This window comes from Erythrolamprus reginae, chromosome 1, assembly GCF_031021105.1.
Source record: "Erythrolamprus reginae isolate rEryReg1 chromosome 1, rEryReg1.hap1, whole genome shotgun sequence".
Classification (NCBI taxonomy): domain Eukaryota; kingdom Metazoa; phylum Chordata; class Lepidosauria; order Squamata; family Dipsadidae; genus Erythrolamprus; species Erythrolamprus reginae.
The window spans coordinates 390227622-390248233 of record NC_091950.1 but is presented as its reverse complement, the minus strand read 5'-3'; the positions used below and the strand labels follow the sequence as shown (position 1 = coordinate 390248233).

The 20612-nt window shown below is 40.5% G+C and overlaps 1 protein-coding gene across 1 annotated transcript in view; it reads left to right on the top strand.

Moving 5' to 3' along the window:
* Positions 1–379: 379 nt before the first annotated feature.
* PNOC (prepronociceptin) overlaps positions 380–20612 on the top strand; it is a 67525-nt gene continuing 47292 nt past the window's right edge. Inside the window, exon 1 of the mRNA XM_070741826.1 lies at positions 380–441. The gene's annotated coding sequence lies outside the window, so the exon portion shown is untranslated. The remainder of the gene's footprint in view (positions 442–20612) is intronic.

Here is a 20612-nt window from a genome sequence, read left to right as displayed (position 1 = left end):
CATCAAGGATGCTTGAGCGAGCCACTCTGTTATTATCCTTGCAACCAGAGGTGTGAGAGTGTTATCTCTCAAACAAAGCGTGCAGCAAAAGCCCTGCTTTAGGGCTGCCGAGATGACTGTAAGGCTGGCATGAGAAGGATGAGTGTGTTTGTGTGTGTGCACATGTGCCATTGTTTCAGTTGCTTGAAGTGTGACAAACCCTTTTCTGGGAAGGTTTCATTGGCGGATGCCAAGGGGTATCCAGCTGTTAGGCAGTGTGTAAGTCAGGTGGCTTCTTCAGAGGGTTGGACTCACCGATACACATGTTAATGGGCTGGGGAGGTGTGTGTGTCTCTCTCTCTCTGTGCCATTCCCTGTACATATATAAGGGCCACGCTGACAGAGAAACAGTGCAAGGTTCGGACGTCGGAAGAAATCTTGAGATTCGGAGCGCACCGGCAGGTAGGAAGCTGCTCAGCCAAATTGCCAGCATGCTGCTGTGTTCTCTTTGTCTTGGGGTGCCTTTGAACAGCTTGGGGGAATGAGTTTCTAGGACGGCAGGAGTCTGTTTCCTAACCTAGCTCTTTGCAACGGGCAGATTTCAACGGGGTGGACTGGAAAGGGGGTATTTGTTTCTGGGAGGGGGGTGCACTTTGGTAGGTTTTAAATGAGTTCCTCCTGCGTCCAAATCCTCGTTTCATGGGGTTAAGCCTCTTGAAGATATTTTGGTCTGAGAATAGAGTTGAAAGAAAGCTAGCCAGCTGAATGTGTCCTGCCCAAGATGGTTCAAAAAGAATTTGTCTTTTGTCAAAGCAATGTTTCTTTTTGAAAGAAAAGTAAGGGATGGGATAATGGAGCATTATAGAGAAATTTCATCAATTCAGAAAGGGGGGGGGAAATCTCTCTGTGTGCATTGAAATGTATTAAGTATTGTAGGCATTTGCTAATAAGATGTTTCTTGTGCTTGTAGGTGTTAAGTATTTATCTCGCCTCAGTCACCTTTTACTTTCTATTGCTCTTTTTTTTCTCGGCTCCTACTAAACTATTTATTTTACAAACCATTTGATACTGAAAATCTGTTTTGAGCTGATTAGGGAAAACGTGTGATGTTTGCTTGCTTGCTTCTCTTGAAAAGGGATTATAATGCCTCCGGGAAGATGCCTTTGTTGATTGGCTATTACAAACCTCTCTTCAATATAGATTCTTTTCATTTCTCAATACTATCACTTTCCTACAGCCAATATTTTTCATCCTGCATGTGGACCAATTGTTACCTTCCTCTCCTCTCAAAACTTTGAAACTTTAATATGGGTACTAAAGCTGTATATCCACGAAGTGGTTTAACTAGGAATGCAGCTTTTTTTTTTAATGGCAAAAAAGAACACATAGCTACTTAAAGATAGAATGAAATGAAGAATCAGACCCTTAGTGGTGTCTACAAGGTAAGGCAAAACTTCATTTATGTCCCCTTTTCACATCTGATTTTTATGGAAGAGTTTTTCTATATCTCAATCTCTGATCCTGGCTTGCAACTTTTTCTGCAATGTGTAATATAAGCAATTATTATCAGTTTTATGACACAGTGAACCTTGGAGTTGTTTAAATTTTTGTTGGTTTCTAGAGAGATGTGTGGCAAATACAGGTTCAGAGTAGTTTTCAAGGCTCTGTTGTGAAAGAATGCAAAGACACCGTACCTGCCCAAATTTCAGCGCAGACTGAATCCTCACATTCCTGAACTGCATTAAAATACCCTAAAAGTTTCAATGCTCTTACAGTGAAATGCAGCTTCGTGCTTATTATACTCTGAAGCCAATAAACCTTCCCCAGCCTTGTATACATATAAACAAAAATCTGGATTTTTAACCAGGAATTGGTTCTGCAATTTTTGAAGCTGTCTCAATGTAGCATCTTTGAAATCATCATTGCCCACTTGCAAATGAAAATATTGGCATTTGACATGTTGATAGACTGACTCTCTGACAGGCAGCAAAGCTAATTGCAGTTGCAGAGAAAGGAGAGAGAGAGACCTGGCAAGATTTAACTGGTATCATCTAAACAACATTATTGGACCATTCCCACCTATTAATTTGTTTTCTAGTTCCCACCTTCCACTTGTTTGGCATATAAATGGAATGATGGCAATATGTATATTTTGAAAGATTTTGATATACACCGCTCAAAAAAATAAAGGGAACACTCAAATAACACAACCGAGATCTGAATGAATGAAATATTCTCATTGAATACTTTTGATTTCACAAAAGTTTGATTTACCTGGAGTTATATTCTGTTGTTTAAGTGTTCCCTTTGTTTTTTTAGCAGTATATACTGTATTATACATAGGAAAGGAGAAATACATAATTCTAGATTTCAGGATTATTTTTCAATATTATTGGATCATGCCCACCTATTAACAAAACCATCTAATTTGTTTTCTTAGTTCTAGTTCCATCTTCCACTTGTTAGGCATATAAATGGAATGACTGCAATATGTATATTTTCAAAGACTTTGATATACTGTTTATTGTACACAGGTAAGGAGTAATACATAAGTCTAGATTTCAAGATTATTTTTCAAATGTAGTCCAGTATAACTGAAGGCAAAATTATTTATTTCCAAGGTTCTCGTGTTCAGACTGCATGGATTGTTGTTGTTGTTTTCCTGTGCTAAGAAAAAAAAACCTAATCTAGAACAAATTGAGTCATTTATCAGGATACACTGCACTGCAATTCTTCCATAAGATCAAAGTACTTTAGCATTCTGGAAGCAGCCTTTGATGCTGTTTCCTGATCTCCCTTGTAATTCAGTGTATCAACCCTTCAAGGTAGGCCAGGTCATAAGGCTGAAACTGAAGGATTTCAGGAAAACTGCTATATCGTAGCAGGACAAAGAAAAAAAATAGAATCTTGAAAGCTTTCCTAAGTTTCTCTCTGCCTCCTCTGGTGGTAATCAAGATAGGGTTATTCTGAGTTTCTTTCTCACACTTGCTTCAACCTCTGGACTATGGGATCGCGTCTCCAATTATTATTATTATTGTTATTGTTATTGTTATTGTTATTGTTTATTCAATTTGTATGCCGCCCCTCTCCGAAGATTTGGGGCGGCTCACAACAGTAATACAAAAACAATACAACAGTGAGAGAAATCTAATATTAAAATAAAACATATCTAAAACCCCAACAATTTACAACCATACAACACATACATACCAAACATAAAATATAAAAGCCTGGGGGAGGATGTCTCAGTTCCCCCATGCCTGGCGGCGATAAAGGTGGGTCTTGAGTAATTTGCGAAAGACAAGGAGGGTGGGGGCCGTTCTAATCTCTGGGGGGAGTTGATTCCAAAGGGCCGGGGCTGCCACAGAGAAGGCTCTTCCCAATTCCCTTCTCAGTAGTTCTTTCATATTAAGACATCTATAAATCTATAAATTATTTCACAGTATGCAAAAGTTGCACTCATCCTTAGGAGCTACTGATGGATGCTTCCAACAAAAGCCGTCCTATCCCCTTTTTTAATTGACAGATTATGTGTTATTTTAGCACAACCATATATATTTTCTCCAGGGTGATTTGTCCCTAACCTAATATTTCTTATCTTCCAACAGTGCATCCATCATGCTGTTGCTGAATTCATCCATCATGTTGTTTGTTTGTTTGTTTGTTTGTTTGTTTGTTTGTTTGAATTTGTATCATGCCCAACTCCTGGAGGACTTATTGTACTACCAATATTCCATGCCAGCAAATTCCAAAAGTCAGCTATGCACATGATGAGGAAAAACTCTCTCTGGTCTTTCCTGAATCCCCATTGCCACCACCTTTATCGGTTGAAGAAAAACACTTATGAATTGGGGTGATAGGAAAATGTTCCTTTTCCCACTTTATGTGACTTTTCTGCACAGTTTACAGCTGCAGAAGATAACATTAATTTGATAGCATTGCATCCAAGAGCAGGGAAGCACTCCAAATGACTTTAAGCATTGATTTAAATATGCATCAGGAGTACAAATTATGACATGCCTAACCATTTAATTGCACCTGCCGTGGATGCAGGCTTTGTGTTTTGATGATCCTGCCAATGAAAGAAGAGAATGCTGTCACACATTTATGCACTTAATCAAAAATTATGAAAGCCAAAGAGGTAGATTCTCATCAGACTAGGAATATATAGAATGTCTCACCAAAGTTCTCTAACCTGGGTGTCCTCCAAGATGCATGGACCTCAACTTCCAGAGTTATTCAGGCAACATGGACATTGATGAAAATTCTGAGGATTTAAGCCCATCTATCTAAAGATCTCCCAGCATGCAGATAATGGAACTGGAAAAGGTGCAAAAAAGGGCAACAAGAGTGATCAAGGAAATGGAGCACCTCCCTTATGAAACCAGGTTGCAAAGCCTTGGTCTCTTCAGCCTTGAAAGGTGGCATTTAAGAGGTTACTTGATCGAAGTGTATAAAATCATGCATGGGATAGAAAAGGTGGATAGAGAAAAATTCTTTTCTTGTGTGGGGAAATAGAGAGACAAGCGTTTACTGTACCTTAACAACAAGGGAAATTCCCTTACACCAGCTCAAGCTATTTGGCCTCTATCTTGTGTGATAAAAATTCTTTTCTCTATCCATAAGAAAAAGTCTTTTCTCTATCACACAATACTAGGACAAGGGGGCACTCCCTAAAGCTCCTAGGTAAAAAAGTGAGGACAAATAAAGGGACATATTTCTTCACCCAGAGGATCATTGGTTTATGGAATTCACTTCCAGAAGAGGTCATGACAGCTATCAGCCTGGATAGCTTCAAGGCAGGATTAGACAGGCTCATGGATGCCAAGTGTATCGGTGGTTATTGAAACAGATGTCCAAGTGCCGCCTCTATGTCAGTCGAAGCAGGCAGGATTCCCTTAGGTACCATTTGTTGGGGGTCAGGGGAAAAGGAGGGTTTTGCCTTCTCTTTCTGCTCAAGATCCCCATGGACAAATGGTGGGCCACTGTGTGACACAGAATGCTGGACTCGATGGGCTTTGGCTCCATTCAGCATGGCTCATCTTACATTCTTATAGATGTCCAACATATACAATAAATAAAATAGGATCGGGCAGAAGGCAGTGGAAAATTTAACCACTTGAGACCTTGTGGAGCAACTGCAATAAGCACTGGGCTAAAGAGGCCAAATAGCTTGAGCTGGTGTAAGGGAATTTCCCTTGTTCTTAAGGTACAGTAAACGCTTGTCTCTCTGTTTGCCCACTGTGGCAATGTTTAGACAATGCACTTAACCAGGGTCATTTAACAAATTTAACACATGAGACATTGTTTTCTTTGTGTCTTGGCTAATAGTCCTCTGGATTTTTGCAGCCCATATCCATTCTTCTTCTTTTTTTTTAAACTTGAATGACTGAGACTACATGCAGCCAATCTTGACAAATAGCCTTGTAGATCCTAAAAAATGAATGTCTTTATGACAAAATATTCACTTCCAGAGAAGGGGAAATCCTCACTCTGTCACTTTATTACCACCCCAATCTCCTCTCTCACAACCTTTCCCCAACTTCAGCCCATCCACAGTTCTCCTCCTCCTCCAGTTATCTCTGCACATTCTTTCTTTTTGCCCCCTTACACCTTCAATCACTTTTTAAGCACTCCCGTTTTATCTCCTGCCATTTCAAGTCCCCAGGAGTCACCCTCATCCTCATCACTTGATAAAGGGATGTGTAATTGAACCAAATACGTAATTCTTTCTGTTGACGCTTGTTTTATTTTCCTCCCCTCCCTCTGGAGCTTTTTCCTTTACTAAAACAAATTGGTATTGATTTGGTTTGTAATTCTTTTTTCCAGATAGGTCAGTGTGGTCCCCTATTTTTCCAGTGTCACCTTCACAATAGCCCTGTAGAGTAGGTTATGGTTTGAGAGAGACCCTGCCTGCCTGCCTGCCTGCCTGCCTGTCTGTGAGAAGGAGAAAGAGAAATAACTTTCCTAGCTCAGGAATACACAGTAAACTTCCTGGCTTAGCGAGTATTTGGACCAGTGGTTTCCATAATTGTAGTCTAACTATTTAACCATTATACTCTAGTTAAGGACTACTCTTGCGTCTCTACAAAATGCAATGCATGTAAATAAACTATATGTGTAATCAGAATTATGTGCACCTGTCTTGCTCAAAAAATATACTGCGTATAATTATAGGAAAAAAATGTAAAGAATAACAACCAGTATCTCTTATAAAGGAAATTATGCCTTTTTTCTTTGGTATTATGCCTTCAGCTGTAGGCACTTTTCAGAGGCAAAAAAAGTTTTAAAAGGGAGGGCCAAAAATAGTTCAGAGGCTGTTTCTGTGAGAGTGGGTGAACAGATGTGAGTGAAAGAAACAAAGCACATTTCTAAGTTACACTGAGTTCCTTAAGAGGAAAAGCATCTTATGCAGTTAAAAAGTCTCAATATGCAACATTACTGTACACTAATCAACATTTCCCTTGGATACTGGGGAAAATGCTGCTGGATGGGCTGAGAATTTAAATAGTTGATATCCAACTAACCTAGAAGACACCAGATTTTGAAAAGCTGCTCTCACCAAAGTGACTAACAATGTTACAAGCAGAGTTACTCCTATTTGTAATGTACTCCATACATTGGGGAGGGGGATGAAGGCAAGATGCAATTGAATCCTCCACCTTGCTGTTTTTTAATATGCAAAAGTCATTGGTTGCTTTACTAATTTATTTAATACGCAAAAGTCATTGGCTGCTTTACTAATTCTATGAAGTGTTCCTGTTATTCCCACAATATTCCTAAGTAAGGCTAGTAAAGATTCCGATCTAAATCTCCAAGTTAGATCAACCAGGCTTGGCTTGGTTTAAAGCAGCTTTCAAATTGCAAGGCGAAGCAGAGCGAAAAAGGAACCAGAAAAATCATTTTCGGGACAAAGGACAGAAATATAAAGCATTATTCCTCTCCTCCATAGTTGCGTTTCACCTTAAGAACTGGACTTTCTTAACAATTCAGAAAAATATCTGAAAAGTTCTTTGAATAAAGAACTAGTATTTCCAGGTCAGTTCAATAAATCTCCAATTATGCATATTAAAAACATAGAAGATTGACAGCAGAAAAAGAGCTCATGATCCATCTAGTCTGCCCTTATACTATTTCCTGTATTTTATCTTAGGATGGATGGATGTTTATCCCAGGCATGTTTAAATTCAGTTACTGTGGATTTACCAACCACGTCTGCTGGAAGTTTGTTTCAAGCATGTACTACTCTTTCAGTAAAATAATATTTTCTCACATTGCTTCTGATCTTTCCCCCAACAAACCTCAGATTGTGCCCCCTTGTTCTTGTATTCACTTTCCTATTAAAAACACTTCCCTCTTGAATCTTATTTAACCTTTTAAGGTTTTTAAATGTTTTGATCATGCCCCCCTTTTCCTTCTGTCCTCCAGACTATACAGATTGAGTTCATGAAGTCTTTCCTGATACGTTTTATGCTTAAGACCTTCCATCATTTTTAGCCCATCTTTGGACCCGCTCAATTTTATCAATAAGAAGATACCGACAGAAGGCTAAACTAAAAATTGTCAGCCAGTCTCTATGTGCAGCTCAAATTTTGACATTTAATGTCTTAAACAGCTTGAGTGTGACTATTGAAGGGGTTTCTGATTAAATATGTATATGTATGTGTGTGCAGGCGTGTTTGTGTATGTGATTTGTGTGTTTGTGCGTGTACATAAAATTCTTTGTTCAGTACTCCATTTTTACATGGCAAATAAACTGCACTTTTCCTCCAAATTTTTTCCTCTAATTTTTTTTTTTACCCTGAGTGCATGTTTATTCCTTTATAAGCTTCCTGGTAGATGAATTTATTTTTGATAAGCTGGTTTGCACGACTTCTTTCAAAATGACTTGTTGCAAACTGCCTAACAACCAGGAAAATGTGATACACCCTCCAGTGACAATAATCACAAGAGGGCTGTTTTCAAATGGAAAAATCAGAACACAATTGAATTTATGTTGAATGCAAATATCAGACTTAGCAAACCCTGCTTTGGCAATTCCTTCCTCGTTTGCACTTTTTTCCTGCTGCGTTTGTAATGAAGGTCAGAAAAGTGAGGCTCAGGAATCAACCCAGGGTTTAAGGTGATTGGAAATAATTTTGCGAAAGTGAACTTTGAGAGGTAAAAAAAAAAGATTAATGGAAAAGGCAATGCTTTTAGCACTTTAGCTGTCCCCATAGAAGCTGGCTCAACTCAATTTAGTTAATGCTGGCATTTAGATTGAAGAATGCAAGCGTTGAAAGGGGTTAGAACAGCATTTGGTACTTGCAAGGCAATAACTGAGAATGTATACTGCTCAAAAAATAAAGGGAACACTCAAATGTCCTAGATCTGAATGAATGAAATATTCTCATTGAATACTTCGTTCTGTACAACATTGAATGTGCACAACAGCATGTGAAATTGATTGTCAATCAGTGTTGCTTCCTAAGTGGACAGTTTGATTTCACAGAAGTTTGATTTACTTGGAGATATATTATGTTGTTTAAGTGTTCCCTTTATTTTTTTTGAGCAGTGTATGAAAGAACTCTTGAGAAGGGTCTTGGAGAGGGGATCCCATAGTCCAGTGGATGAAGCAAGTGTGAGAAACTCAGAATAACTCTATCTTGGTTACTACCAGAGGAGGCAGAGAGAAACTTAGGAAAGCTTTCAAGATTCTATTTATTTATTTTTTTGGACCTGCTACGATATAGCAGTTTTCCTGAAATCCTTCAGTGTCAGCCTTATGACCTGGCCTACCTTGAAGGGTTGATACACCGAATTACAAGGGAGGTCAGTAAACAGCATCAAAGGCTGCTTCCAGAATGCTAAAGTACTTTGTTCAGACCATCCGAATGGTCTTACCTCGTTTTTTAAATCTTCCTTGTATTCCTGGGGGAATTAAAAGGGGTGGAGATGATCAAAAACACTAACCAAGTAAGCTGTTTCTATTCTTCTAAAGCAGTGATGACGAACGTTTTTTCGTTTGGGTGCACACATGCCCACACCCATAATGAAATACCCTCCCCACATTCCTGCACACAACACATAGGCTGCAACCCTACACATGCATATAATCCCCACCCACTGCCCCTTGAAGCATGTGCACAGGCCTCACTGAAGCCTCCAGACTTCTGGTAGGCCCATTGTGCTGCTCTTCGTCCCCCCCAGGGTTCAGGAAAGCCTCCAAACATCCAGTTGGGCTGTTTTTCGCCATCCTTAGGCTTCAGGAGACTTTCCTGAACCATGGAGATGATGCAAAATGGCCCAACAGAAGTTCGTTTCTAAACTTCCAGTTGTCCTGTTAGGCAGTTTTTCACCATCTCCAGGGTTCAGGACGCTTTTTTGAACCCTGGTGGGAATAAAAACAACCAAAAAGAAGGCCAAAAATCAGCTGGAGCTGATGTAGGGCAACGCCTAACCTGCCCCCAGATATGGATACCTGTGGCACATGTACAGGTTGGCAGCAGGCAGGACGGGGTGGAACACAGTTCCACTGGCGGAAATGAAGCTGTGTGTCCAGCCTTAGCTGACCATCCGTCCCACCCATCCTCCTCCTCCTCCTCAGAAAGTGGCAGGGAGACCAGCACCGGCAGGAGTTGCAGGGGGGCCATTTCCTCCTCCATCTTTTCTCAACAGCTGATCAGCACCCGTTCACCTAGCTACCCAGCCTGAGGTGGGGGGGCAACGCAGGAAGGAAAGCGTGGAAAACACAAAGCAAATTGTCACCCCAGAGAGCAACACTGGTAAGGTTGTACGTCGAAGACTTAACAGTTCACTTGAACGATGATGATCGTTCAAGCCACTCCCACCTGGTCATATGGCCGGCAAGCCACTCCTATCCAGTCACATGACCATCAATCCACACCCACAAAATAAGCCACACCCACAGTGTGGCAGTAAAACTTTCGGCTGCCCATTACTGGGCACATGTGCCATAGGTTCTAAAGCATTTACTTACAAACTGATTTGGAAATCAGTTGACCTGTTAGAAACAAATTGCCATAACTCTCCTTGGAGATTTGCCCAAACTAAAGACTGGGCTTCCTCTTTAGGAAGTAGAAGGACAACCGCAGTTTTGCATACTTTTACTAGCAAATGAAACCTAAAGTCCTACTGATATGCTAAAGAGGTTTTTTCTCTCCCTCTCTCTCTCTCTAGTAAATGTATTTAGGTTCGCAGCTTGTTCTATTTTTATCCCAGGGCGGTACTTTGGTGATCACAGATAAGATGAGATGAAGATTTAATTGCTACAATCATAATTTGCTCCACGATTTCAGGATGAGGCATTATACATTATACATTATAAACAGACTTTTCCTGTTTTCCAAGTAGAGGAAAATTATAGCACAAGGGTAGAAAATGCTTTTTTAAGACTTAGAAGGATGGGCATTTGAAGAACATCTGTTGAAGAGCCAACAGATTGGTTAAGCTCCATTTTATCTTCTTTGGTAAAGTCCTTACACAGCCTTAGTAACCTACACCTGTGCTGATCAATGGGAATGGCTAAACAGTGTTCCTACAAATGTAACTGCTCTCACACCACATTTGGGAAGGGGCATATGTCTCTTCTTAGAATGGGCTCTTGTGTTGTGCCTTGTGTTGCAATGTATGTTGTTAATATGGCTCTGCACTACATCCTACACAGGGGTGGGCAGCAGGCAATATGGGGTGGAACACAGTTCCACCGGCGGAAATGAAGATGCGTGTCCAGCTCCAGCTGATTGGTGGCAGTCACTTCTTGGACTATTGGTCTCAGTTCGGCTCTCCTTTTTTCCCCTGCTGCTGCTGCATCTTCGCTCCTTGCTTTTTTCCTCTTTCCTCCTTCCTGGCCTCGGATGAGCTTCCCTGTCTCCTGCCCGGCTTCCCTCCAGCCTCACGTGGCCACCTCCTGCCTGAGGTGCAAGCAGAAGGTGTGGGTGGAAGCGGCGCTGGCAACATTAATGTTTCTGGCAGCACCCGTTCGCCTAGCTACCCAGCCTGAGGCGGGGGGGGCGACCCATGAAGGAGAGCGCAGGAAATGCGAAGCAAATTGTCAACCCAGCAAGCGACACTGGTAAGGTTGTAAGTCAAGGACTTAACAGTTCACTTGAATGATGATGATTGTTCAAGTCACTCCCACCTGGTCACATGGTTGCCAAGCCACTCCTACCCAGTCATATGACCATTAAGCCCCACCCGCAAAATAAGCCACACCTACAGTGTGGCAGTAAAAATTTTGTCTACCCATAACTGATCCTACACCATCTTGAAACTCCAAAGGCCTACACAAGGGTCTTCTTTGTAGACTTTAGTTCAGCATTCAATACCATCATACCAGACATTCTTCTAACTAAACTAAATCAGCTAGCAGTACCTGAACACACTTGTAAGTAGATCACAAGCTTCCTAATAGACAGGAAGCAGCAGGTGAAGCTAGGCAAAATCAGATACCTGTACAATTAGCACAGGGCGCCTCCAAGGCTTTGTGCTCTCTCGACTTCTCTCTGTATACCGATGACTGCATCTCCAATGATCCATCTGTTAAACTACTGAAGTTTACAACAGTGATTGGTCTCATTCAAGACAACAATAAAACCGCATACAGACAGGAGGTTGAACAACTAGCTTTGTGGTGTGACCAGAACAATATGGAATTGGGCACACTCAAAACTGTAGAAATGGTGGTAGACTTTAGCAGAAACCCTCCGATTCTACCACCTCTTACAATATTAGACAGCGCAGTATCAACAATTGAGATCCTCAAATATCTAGGTTCTATTATATCTCAAGACCTAAAAAGGTCACTTAACATCAAAAACGTCATCAAAAAGGCACAATAAAGAATGTTCTTTCTGCACCAACTCAGGAAGCTCAAACCACCAAAGGAGCTGCTGATACAGTTCTACAGAGGAATAATTGAGTCTGTCATCTGTATCTCTATAACTGTCTGGTTCAGTTCTGCAACCCAACAAGATGGACACAGACGTCAGAGAATAATCAATTACTGCCAATCTGCCTGCCATTGAGGACCTGTATACTGCACGAGTCAAAAAGAGGGTGGGGAAAATATTTGCAGACACCTCACATCCTGGACACAAACTGCTTCAACTCCTACCCTCAAAACAACACTATAGAGCACTGCACACCAAGACACAAAAACAGGTTTTTCCCCCAAATGCCATCACTCTGCTAAACAAATAATTCCCTCACCACTGTCCAACTATTGACTAAGGCTGCATTCCCATTACTATTAGTCTGCTCATCATTCCTATCACCCATCTCCTCCCACTTATGTCTGCATGACTGTAACCTGTTGTTTGTATCCTTATGATTTATATTAATATTGATTATTTCCTGATTGCTTCCTTGTACCCTATGACAATCCTTAAGTGTTGTGCCTCATGATTCTTGACAAATGTATCTTTTCTTTTATGTTCTTTTATGTGGAGCATATGCACCAAAGACAAATTCCTTGTATATTCAATCACACTTGGCCAATAAAGAATTCTATTCTATTCTATTCCATTCTATTCCATTCTATTCCATTCTATTCCATTCTATTCCATTCTATTCCATTCCATTCTATCCCACCCCACCCCACCCCATCCCCTCCCATTCCATGATTAGCTTTTTCTTAAATTAAGGAAAAAATATTACATAGTAGCAAGTAGCTGAAAAGGCAAAGCAAGCTAGAACTGCATAATTCATGATAGGAGACCACTCAGAAATCCCTGGGCTATACACTAAATAGAGAAGTTCAAACATAGCCAAACCAGCAGATGGCAGGAGGGATACCACTTCTGTACTGTTGGCAAGATAACTCGGAAATGTGTGTACAAAGTGAGACTTAAAGTGTGTGAGCAAGCAAAACTGAAGTCATACCTCACCCTGGTCTATGGAAAAATGTCTTCCACAAGATTGGTCTCTTGTGCCAAAACAGTTGGGGATTGTTGCTATAAAACAAAGACTTGTAGATATCCATGCAGTACATGCGATGGGACTTGGGCTGTCTTCAGCTATGGATGTTCACTGGACGACTGTAGCTCAGTCTTTATCTTTTGGTCAAACCTACCTAACAGGGCATCGGTTGTTAAGATTAATTGAGCAAGGAATAAATGTCATGAAAATCAACTTCAGCTCTTGGAGGGAAAGATAAATTTATTTATTTGTTTGTTTGTTTGTTTGTTTGTTTATTGGATTTGTATGCTGCCCCTCTCCGTAGACTCGGGGCGGCTAACAACAATAATAAAACAGCATATGACAAATCTAATATTTAAAATAACTAAAAACCCTTATTAAAAGCCAAACGTACACACAAACATACCATGCATAAATTGCATAGGCCTGGGGGGAAAGGAATATCTCAATTCCCCCACGCCTTTATCCTCTATTGGTGGTCATCTCTTCCCATCTACAAGGACAAAACAATCTGATTTTCTTGGCAATAATACAAACATAGTTAAGTCAGTGTGGAGGGACAAAAATACAGAAAAGTGCAGCTGTTATGCTCTAGGATTTAATTTAATTAACTCAACTTCTATGCCACCCAACCCATAGGACTCAGGGTGGTCTACAACAATACAAAACAATACAATAATACAATAATAAAAAAGTCAAATATTAATAATAATTATAAAACCCATTATAAACCCATACTAAAATAGCCCCAATAAAATCCCTAAAGTCAATCTAACAACAACATACATACCAATCATACATGAATCGGGTGTGCCAGATGTTAAAATTCATGGCCCCTAGACCTGTCGGCAAAGCCAGGTCTTGATAGCTTTTTGAAAGGCCAGTAGAGTGAGAGCAATGTGAACATTGGGGAGGGGGGGGGGGTTGGTTCCATAGAGCCGGAGCAGCTACAGAAAAGGCCCTTCCCCGTGGTCCTGCCAACCTACATTGTTTAGTAAATGGGACCTAGAGAAGATCGATTCTGTGAGATCTAATAGATCTTTGGGAGTTATGTGGCAGGAGACAGTCCCATAAATAGTCAGGCCCTAAGCCATGTAGGGCTTTATAGGTGATAACCAACATCTTGAATTGTGACTGGAGACTAATCGGTAGGCAGTGCAGCATGTGTAGTGTTGGTGTTATATGAGCATAATGAAGTACACCCATGACAGCTCACATGGCTGCATTCTGGACTATCTGCAGTCTCTGAATACTCTTCACGGGTAGCCCCATGTAGAGCGCATGGCAATAATCAAGACGGGAGGTCTTGTGTTTGTTGAGAGTGCTGGTGAGACCACATTTGGAATGCCTACAAAAAGATATTGACAAAATTGAACGGGTCCAAAGACGGGCTACAAGAATGGTGGAAGGTCTTAAGCATAAAACGTATCAGGAAAGACTTAATGAACTCAATCTGTATAGTCTGGAGGACAGAAGGAAAAGGGGGGACAGGATCGAAACATTTAAATATGTTAAAGGATTAAATAAGGTCCAGGAGGGAAGTGTTTTTAATAGGAAAGTGAACACAAGAACAAGGGGACACAATCTGAAGTTAGTTGGGTGAAAGATCAAAAGCAACATGAGAAAATATTATTTTACTGAAAGAGTAGTAGATCCTTGGAACAAACTTCCAGCAGATGTGGTTGGTAAATCCACAGTAACTGAATTTAAACATGCCTGGGATAAACATATATCGATCCTAAGATAAAATACAGAAAATAGTATAAGGGCAGACTAGATGGATCATGAGGTCTTTTTCTGCCGTCAGTCTTCTATGTTTCTATGTTGATCACGGTTAGTCAACTCTACCCTCAACCCAGAGGGCATTATTTGAAGTGAGAGTTCCAAAGATCACAACTCTGGTGTTTTTTTTTAATTGCATTTTTTTAGTCATCTATTTCAACAGGGTTTATTCCCAAGTGAATTATTGGATTGCAATAAGAAGTATAAGCCTACGAATGTCTAGTCAGAAATAAGGGCTGTTTAGGTTTACTCAGAGAATGGAAATCTGGCGGCAGATAAGGCTTATCTGTGCTCAAACAACTGGCTAAGCCATTGCACAATGTTAATAAGCTGCACATAACCGGGGATGAGATAGCACCGCAGTGCAGCTTCATCATAATTTATTGGCCATGCTTGCATGACATGCCAAAACTAGCCATATTTTAGGCTTGAGATTTGGGGGAAGCCTGCTGGCTTAGCTCGGCCAACCATGGCTAGCTTATAGCTCAACATTTGGCACCAACTCAGGAAATTCAGCTAGGAGGTTCAGTGAAGCCTAGCTAAACATGCTGTACAAACACAGCCTCATAGCTAGTGGTGGATTGCTCCTGGTTCGGCCCAGTTCTAAGAACCAATAGTGCCAGCATGGGACGCTCCACCCACACACCCAGAATGCAGAATTAGCAAGCATACGAGCACAACCCCCCTCCCCCAGACACGCATATAGTCTGGGAGGAACCCTACTTAGCAGTAGTGACTGTGAAAGGGATCTCGGAGTCTTGGTGGATAATCAACTAAATATGAGCCAGAAATGTGCAGCAGCGGCTAAAAAGGCCAAAACAATCCTAAACTGTATCAACAGGGGGATACACTCCAAGACCTCCAAGAGGTATTAATATAACGCCCTGGTCAGACCACACCTGGAGTACTGCATTCAGTTCTGGTGACCACACTTCAAAAGAGACATAGAAACTCTAGAGAAGGTGCAGAAAAGAGCAACCAAAATGATTAGGGGACTAGAAACCAAGACTTATGAAGAGAGATTGCTGGAACTGGGCATGGATAGCCTAGGGAAAAGAAGGGACAGGGGGGACATGATAGCAGTCTACAGGTACTTGAAGGGTTGCCACAGAGAGGAGGGGGTCACGTTGTTTTCCAGGGTACCAGAGGGCCAGATGAGGAACAATGGTTGGAAGCTGACCAAGGAGAGATTCAATCTAGAAATAAGGAAGAACTTTCTGAGGGTCAAAGCGATCAACCAGTGGAACAGCCTGCCAGCGGAGGTTGTGAACTCCCCAATTTTGGACATTTTCAAGAGGAGATTGGACTGTCATTTGGCTGTGGCGCTGTAGGATTTCCTGCTTATGCAGGGGGTTGGACCTGATGACCTTCAAGGTCCCTTTCAACTCAGATAGATAGAGATAGATAGATAGATAGATAGATAGATAGATAGATAGATAGATAGATAAATGATAGATAGATAGATAGATAGATAGATAGATGATAGATAGATAGATAGATAGATAGATAGATAGATAGATAGATAGATAGATGATAGATAGATAGATAGATAGATAGATAGATAGATAGATGATAGATAGATAGATAGATAGATAGATAGATTAGATAGATAGATTAGATAGATAGATAGATAGATAGATAGATGATAGATAGATAGATGATAGATAGATAGATAGATAGATGATAGATAGATAGATAGATAGATTAGATAGATAGATAGATAGATAGATTAGATAGATAGATAGATAGATAGATAGATAGATTAGATAGATAGATAGATAGATTAGATAGATAGATAGATAGATAGATAGATAGATAGAGACAGACAGACAGACAGACAGACAGACAGACAGAAAGACAGACAGACAAATAAATAAATAAATAAATAAATACATAAATACTGTGAACCAGTAGTAAAGGATTTTAGAATCCACTACTACTCCTAGCATAGGCAAAAATAGCTGTCTATCTATCTTCAAAAAGTAGGGCCCAGTTTCAAGCAAGTTTACATAAAGGCTTGCAAGCTGTAGCCAAATAGCCCAGCTCCTCAGATCTTCCCTCTCAGTTAAATAATCTTCACAGATTGTAAAATTCCGAGCAGAAAGCAATGCTTCAATTTCAGAGTAATTACAGTGGCACAGTTATTTCTGAAATAGCTGGCAAATGGAGATGCCTAACCATGAAAATCTGCTTTGGTCCAGCCAAACTTGGGGGCGGGGGAACGGAATTTCAATTATTTTTCTTAAGTAGAGGGCTGATGAATATCTGAGCTGCAATTCCGGTCCCCTCATTGTTACACTGCCAGCATTAACTTGTCTGCTGAAATGTATTTAAAGAAGTCTGTTAATAGTAGGCAACATATTTTGCAATAACTACAAGAGAAGGCTGGGCTGTGGGGAGCCATATTATATTTTACATTTATGTTTTCTAAAACGGTATTCCTTTCATGGTCCATCATGAAATATTATGCATGTAAGTAAGAAAAGTTAATGTGACTGGCAGGTTTGCATGGAATTGGTGAGAAGAATGCATTAAATTAGACACCCTCCATGGACTTAGCCCAGTCCACATGGTCATTTCCACATCAGCCCCATTGAATAAATCAACCTCCCATTCAGTTAAGCAGAATTCAACAGTTGGGGACAGGTTGTCTACCTGTAGCATTTCACAATGTCTGTGACTAACCAAGCTACGCCAATATTTTAGTGTAGTTTATCTAAATCCAACAATTGTAATTAATTTAGGGTTTAGTGTGCTGTGCAAAACTTAAGCCATTGTATTAGGTAAAATATCTTAAGATAAACATGGGTTGACATGTCCTTCTGACACTATCCATCCAACTTCATGGACACTCTCACCTTGTGCTATAAGCTTTTATGCCAGATACTATGGAACAAATAGCAAAAATCCATCTATTGCTGGAATAACTGGAAGACCTTAATGTTCATGGCAGTTTTCATTGAATTGAAAATACACAGCTCAAAAAAAAAAAGGGAACACTCAAAGAACACATCGTAGATCTGAATGAATGAAATATTCTCATTGAATACTTTGTTCTGTACAAAGTTGAATGTGCACAACAGCATGTGAAATTGATTGTCAATCAGTGTTGCTTCCTAAGTGGACAGTTTGATTTCACAGAAGTTTGATTTACTTGGAGATATATTGTGTTGTTTAAGTGTTCCCTTTTTTTTTTTGAGCAGTGTATAATACCCCAAAGGGTTAATAATCTGAAATAGACAAATGGAAAATGAATGGATGCTGGGGATAAACTGTGGCTATGTCAAAGTTACTTGTATTTAAGCTCCAAAGGAATAGACAGGATGTGTGTTACCGCGAAGGACTGCTGTCTTTGGCACTACCAGTGCGCACTCCGAGGCCGCCGTGGATGTGCACGTGTCCGGTGGGTGCACAGACACCTGTTGGCATAAGATTTGCTTCTGAGCATGCACAACAAGCGGAATCTTGCACAGGAGCGAGATTTTGGTGATTTTGCCAATATTCTTGCTTCCGCGCATGCACTGAAGCAAAAGATCGGTGAAAATTGCCAAAATCTCACTGGCACGAGCATCTTTATTACCTCGAGGTTTGATTACTGCAACGCTCTCTACATGGGGCTACCTTTGAAAAGTGTTCGGAAACTTCAGATCGTGCAGAATGCGGCCACGAGAGCCATTGTGGGGCTTCCCAGATTCGCCCACGTTTCTACAACACTCCGTGGTCTGCACTGGCTGCCAATCAGTTTCCGGTCACAATTCAAAGTGTTGGTTATGACCTTTAAAGCCCTACATGGCACTGGACCAGAGTACCTCTGGAACCGCCTGCTACCGCACGAATCCCAGCGACCAATAAGGTCCCACAGAGTTGGCCTTCTCCGGGTCCTGTTGACTAACCAATGTCGTTTGGCAGGCCCCAGGGGAAGAGCCTTTTCTGTGGCGGCCCCGGCCCTCTGGAATCAACTCCCCCCCGGAGATTAGAACTGCCCCCACCCTCCTTGTCTTTCGTAAGCTACTCAAGACCCACCTATACCACCAGGCATGGGGGAACTGAGACACCTTCCCCAGGCTTTTATACTTTATGTTTGGTAAGTATGTGTTGTTTGGTTTTAAATGATAGGGTTATGTATGTCTTTTTCTCTTTTAATATTAGATTTGTTCCACTGTAACATTGTTTTATTATTGTTGTGAACTGCCCCGAGTCTTCGGAGAGGGGCAGCATACAAATTTAATAAATTATTAATTATTATTATTATTATTATCTTTATAAGAGATTTTGCTTGCTGCAAAGGCGCAAAAGCCAAATCTCACACTGGGGAGAGAAGCTGCGTGCACATCCCGAAAATTGCTACCGGAGCATGGCACCTGACTGTTCTGGTAACAGGTCAACTCTTGTGTGTTGGTTGAAAAAGCTGGGAGTTGGCTTTTATGAAAGCAAGGGAGGTGGCACCTTAGGGCCATAATAGTGAACCTGTGGCACGCACGCCAGAGGTGGCACACAGAGCCCTTTCGGTGGGCACGCCCACCGTCACAAAGTGCTCACCTGGTTTCCAGTGCACCAGCTGGTCTTTATGCGTGCCGAATGCCAGAAACCCAAAGACCAGCTGGCTATGAACATGCATGTGCCAGCTACCTTGTCTTTGGGTTTCTGGTGCTCTGGTGTGCCTGAAGACCAGGTGGTATACTAGAAACCGGAAGACCAGGTCTACCAGCTGGTCTTCAGGTTTCCGGTTCTCCAGCACATGCGCGCGTATGCACATTCCAGTTTGGGACTCAGTGCTGAAAAGGTTCGCCATCACATCATTATAATTTTTTAGATTTTAAATTTGACTTCTTTTTATCATTTTGTATTTACATATTGTTGTTGTAAGCCGCCCTGAGTCCTTTGAGATTGGGCGGCATAGAAGTCTAGATAGATAGATAGATAGATAGATAGATAGATAGATAGATAGATAGATAGATAGATAGATAGATGATATAGAGATAGGTAGGTAGGTAGGTAGGTAGGTAGATAGATATAGAATAGATAGGTAGATAGATAGGTAGGTAGGTAGGTAGGTAGGTAGATAGATATAGAATAGATAGATAGAGATAGATAGATAGGTAGGTAGGTAAGATAGATAGATAGATAGATAGATAGATAGATAGATAGATAGATAGATAGATAGATAGATAGATAGATAGATAGATAGATAGATAGAGATAGATAGATAGATAGATAGATAGATAGATAGATAGATAGATAGATGATATAGAGATAGATAGATAGGTAGGTAGGTAGGTCGGTAGGTAGATAGATATAGAATAGATAGATAGATAGATAGGTAGGTAGGTAGGTAGATAGATATAGAATAGATAGGTAGGTAGGTAGGTAGATAGATAGATAGATAGATAGAGAATAGATAGATAGAGATAGGTAGGTAGGTAGGTAGGTAGGTAGATAGATAGATAGATAGATAGATAGATAGATAGATAGATAGATAGATAGATAGATAGATAGATAGATAGATAGACGTAAGAATCTAGAGTAGTTCCAGACATAAGCGTGATCAAGTGGAAATCTTCAAAGAAAGGCAAAATTGGAAACTATATTGGCAAATATTCAAATGAAATAGAATGAGGAGCCTCTGTTCAGCCTCCAGATGTTGCTGAACAGAACTGCAAACTCCAACTTTATTATTTATTTATTTATTTATTTATTTATTTATTTATTTATTTATTTATTATTTGGATTTGTATGCTGCCCCTCTCCGAAGACTAACTATTTGTCATGCTCATTTTTTTTATATTTAATAGAATAAAATAGAATTCTTTCTATTCCACACAAGCTAGCAGTTCGACACCTTCTGAAGAGTTTCAGATTGAAGATTAGACTGGAAGAGGAACAAAATAAGCCCTAGGGAAAGTTTCAAGGAAATTTACAGAAATCCATTGTCA